Genomic DNA, 4,389 nt, shown 5'->3' on the forward strand with positions numbered 1-4,389 from the left:
TATCACCATCATCACTACCATCATCATCACTATCACCATCATCATCACCACCATTACCATCATTATAATCATCACCATCATCACTATCGTCACCATCACCACCATTACCATCATCACCATCATCACTACCATTATCACCATCATCACCATCACTATCACCATCACCATTACCACCATCACATCACCATCACTGTCACCATCACCATCATTATAATCATCACCACCATCGTCATCACTACCATCATCACCATCACCATCATCATCACCATCACCATCATTAACATTGTCACCATCTTTATCATCACCATCACCATCATCACCACCACCACCATCACTATCATCATCATCATTACCCTTATTACCATCACCACCACCACCAACATCATTCCCATCATCATCATCACCACAATCATCCCCATCATCATCACTAACACATCATCATCTTCATTATCCTTTATATCATCATCACAATCACAAAGTTTATTTTTTCTTCGTGTTAATCCATACAAATTACTTCTGCTTTATCCCCCTCTTCTTCCTTCCTCCCACCTCTCTTTTCATAATTATCTTCATCTTGAAATTGAATGACCAGTGACAGCACTATCTGGAGTCATGGGTAGTTCTAGATCTTAGTAAGTAAGGAAGTAAAATCACGCTTATCATTTTGTCAAAGCTCTTCCATTCTCAATTTTACATCATGTCTTATTGACAGACCCCCATATCCCAATTTTTGGCTCAGTTTGCTTCCTCTACTTGTACTAGAAATGCTGATCACATCTTTCTGCCATCACGAGGGAGGACTCTGGACCCCACTACTTGACCACAGCTAATCGAGTCAGAAAGGGACACCTGACCCAAGCTGAATGTCTCTCCTAAGACTCAGGAATCAGGATCCCCAGAGTTCAGGTTAGTGACTGTCAGGATGGGAAGAGCAGATTGCAACAGATAAAGCTGGTCTATGGAAGGCAGAAACACAAGGCAGGATGGCCGAGAGCAGAGATGTAGGGCCCAGTAAAATAGAGAGGTTTGGGTCGTGTCATTGTGAGAAGGTGGCCATCTGCAAGCTGGGCAGAGAACTCTCACCAGGGACTGAATCAGCCAGATTCAGTCTAAAAGTCTTGATCTTAGACTTTTAGCCTCCAAAACTGTAAGACATTTCTGTTGTTTAAGTTACCCAGTCTGCGGAATTTTGTTATGCTGGCCCTCGAAGACTAGTACGTAGGGCTTGGTAAATGTTTTCTGCAAAGGACAAGATGGTAAATATTTTACGCTTTATAGGCTATATGGTGTCTGTCACAATGACTCCACTCTTACGTTGCAGTGTAAAAGCCACTCCAGACACACAAATGAATGGCCATGGTTGTGCTTCAGTGAAATTCTGTTTATGAAAGGCAGTGGACTAGATTTGACCTCTGGGTTATGGTTTGTGTGATGCCTGGCTTAAAACAACAATTTTTTTTTTTCCAGAAAATTGAAATGATGACAAGGTTTGATGGGGAACATTTGTCTCGGCTGCATGTGGCTTTAGCTGGGGTGGCCTGCCTGGGGTCTGGAGGGTCTACTTTCAAGATGGTACACTTTTATGGCTGTCAAATGGTACTGGCTGCTGGCTGGGAGTCTGGCTGGAGCTGTAGGCTGGAGGACCCTGTATCTCTCCTTGTTGGCATGTCCAGGGGCTGCTTGAACCTCCTTACATCATGGCAACTTGGTTCCAAGCTTGAGCACCCCAACAGCATGAGGCAGAAGCTGTGTTGCTGCTTATGAACTGACCTTTGAAGTCACATCATGTCACTTCTGTGATAATCACACAGTGGCCCAGACTCAAGGGAAGGGAATGCAAAGCCCATCTCTCAACAGAGACCTAGAAATACCCAAATGGCGGTCCCACTTTGCTCCCCCAAAGCACTCCCTCAACAGGAGGGGTGTCAACACCACCCTGAAAGAAGATCACGTGGAAGGGGGGACCTTGTGGACATTTCACAGTGTTATGGTAAACACAGGCAAAGACAAGAAGGTAAGCACAGATAAGTTGATTGTGGCTCAGTTCTTTGAGGGAGATCAGTAGGCTTTTGTGGGGATGAAGGGGGAACTAACTTCCTTCAGTACAGTCAGGAAGCCTCTCTGGAGCTGAGACCAGAAAGCTGTACCGTCATGGGAAGAGGCACCAGGCAAAAGAAGCAGCAAGGACCCATGCTGGAGGCCAGAAAGGGTGCAGGCTGGAAGGCCAGGCAGACTTGGGCTTGAATCCTGCCCAGTCATTATTTTCCTTCTGGCAAGGCACTTTACCTTGGTGGGGAAAAGTGTGTCTTTTCAAAAGGAGAGTGTAATTCCAAATCTCCTGAGTCCACAAGATGACTAACATGCTGTCTTCATCCTCGTGCCTGGCTCACATGTGGGTTACAGCTTTTTTGTCTTTCTCCCTGGTTTTTGTTTTTAAATTGCTGGGTGGTACGATGTTTATGGGCTTGGAGAGTTTCCTCCAAAATGAAATCAATACTGCCAGCCCTACTTTATGGGGGAGTGATTTCCAAATTGCACAGAATAAATGCCTCTAATATCTGCATTTCAGAGACTAGAGCCTGTCACCGCTGGAGTGACTGACTGCAGGAGATGAGAGAGGGTCAGTTGGCGGTAGGGGTGGGGGGCTTGGAACTGCAGGAGCAGAGGGTACACTGGCCAAGGGTGGAAGGTGCTGACCAGTAACTGCTTGGAAAAAACCACCGTGTTTCAATAGGATCTCAGTTGCAATCCACTGCTTGTGTGAAGGAGGGCTGCTGATTCAGCAGCAAAAGGGTTAGAAATAAAATGGAAGAAATGGAAAGTAGAGCGTATGAGTGGTGGCAATGTTTATTTCAACAGGCAGAGGGCTGGGCGTCTCCATGCAGGAATCCATGACCCTCCCTGGGGGGCTGGCTTCTGGTAACATTACTTCTCACTTCCTGAGCTCTTACTGAGTGCTGGGCGCCTGGCTTTTGAATTCCCACGGTAACCCTATGTCATCTCCGTTTTACAGATGAGAAAACTGAGCTCAGGGACATTCGATGACTGCTGAAAGCCACACTGCTGGTGGACCCTGGAGCCAAGGTTTGAACCCGAGTCTCTTGAGGACAAGGTGCTGTTCCTTTGGCCCACACATTTACAATAGAGAAATTTTCATAGACATGAAACAGCCCAGAGATATTATTTCATACCCATTTAGATGAATCAAGTAAAATAAATGGAAAGAAAATCAGAAGTTTGAGGACACCAGTGCCGGCCAGGAAATAGAGAACCACAAACCCAAGCACACTGAAGGGTGAGAGGTCAATTGCTCCAGGTGTTTCGAAAGCAATTTGGCAGCTTCCAATGAAGTCCAAGAGGTAGCTGGTCCGATGGTGCCGCCGCAGACATTTCGAGAACTTCTGTAGAGGGGCACAGGGAGACAGCTCTGGGAAGTTCACTGAATCACTGTCACTGCACAAAACACAGCCGACTGCCCTAAAAGTCCCTCATTAACAGTGGGTGCATAAGGAGGGGACTGTCCTCCTGGCTGCTGGTACCCTGGGCAGGAGGCTTTGGTGCCCAAGGCAGGAGACTGAGGTTGAACTCTGGGACTCCCAGGAGGGGCTGATTTTCCTGATAGCCTCATGAGCCAAGAGTGAGCCAAGAGTGGGGACCATCGTGATTCTCTCAGACGGGGGAAGATCTGAGCAGGGCTCCTGGCTGATTGGAGGCTCCGAATCGCACCTCTTCTCCTGTCCTAATCTCAGACTCCAGGCCTGGCTTGCAGTTCCTGGCTCACTGCGCCGCGAAGTCACCGGCCCACGCTCCCAGGAGCGAGGACCCTGGGCAGCCTCCCCACCCCGATCAGCCCACTGCACCGGGCTCCTGCCATTTCCCGCACGCATTCCAGGAGGGCTGGGGACGCTGGCTTCTGCCTGAGGATTTATGGTCCAGGAAATGCATTTTAAATGGGTCCCAGGATGCTCGGATCTAAGAATCACACACTGTCTCTTGGGGGAGGGTGGGGCGGAGGGTGAGAGTATGTCTGGAGAGAGATCTAGAAACGCCCGAATGGCGGTCCCACTTTGCTCCCCCAAAGCGCGACCGTTCCCCGAGTGGGGGGGCTACCTGTTGGCCAGGGCGCACGGAATTCGGGTGACTTTGCTCCAAGATACGTGCGTGTGCCTCGACTCTCATTTAATTTATAGGGGAGAGGGATTCGCCAAATCCCTGTTTTCTGGGGTAAGCCTCCCTCCCCCGACCCTTGGACCCAAGCTGCCCGGAAGGAAGAAGGAAAGAGTGTTTGTCACCGGAGAAAACCACCTGTGGTTTGCAAAGGGCCTCAGTCGAGTCAGGGGCAGGCGGGGCAGATCCGAACCCGGCGGGAGGGGCGACGCGCGTGAGCGG

The 4,389-nt window shown here is 49.1% G+C and overlaps 1 protein-coding gene across 1 annotated transcript in view; it reads left to right on the forward strand.

Moving 5' to 3' along the window:
• The first annotated feature begins 4,030 nt into the window (after positions 1–4,030).
• JPH3 (junctophilin 3) overlaps positions 4,031–4,389 on the forward strand; it is a 121,020-nt gene continuing 120,661 nt past the window's right edge. Inside the window, exon 1 of the transcript XR_001005101.1 lies at positions 4,031–4,224. The gene's annotated coding sequence lies outside the window, so the exon portion shown is untranslated. The remainder of the gene's footprint in view (positions 4,225–4,389) is intronic.

Source organism: Mandrillus leucophaeus, unplaced genomic scaffold (genome assembly GCF_000951045.1).
Source record: "Mandrillus leucophaeus isolate KB7577 unplaced genomic scaffold, Mleu.le_1.0 Scaffold10, whole genome shotgun sequence".
Lineage (NCBI taxonomy): Eukaryota > Metazoa > Chordata > Mammalia > Primates > Cercopithecidae > Mandrillus > Mandrillus leucophaeus.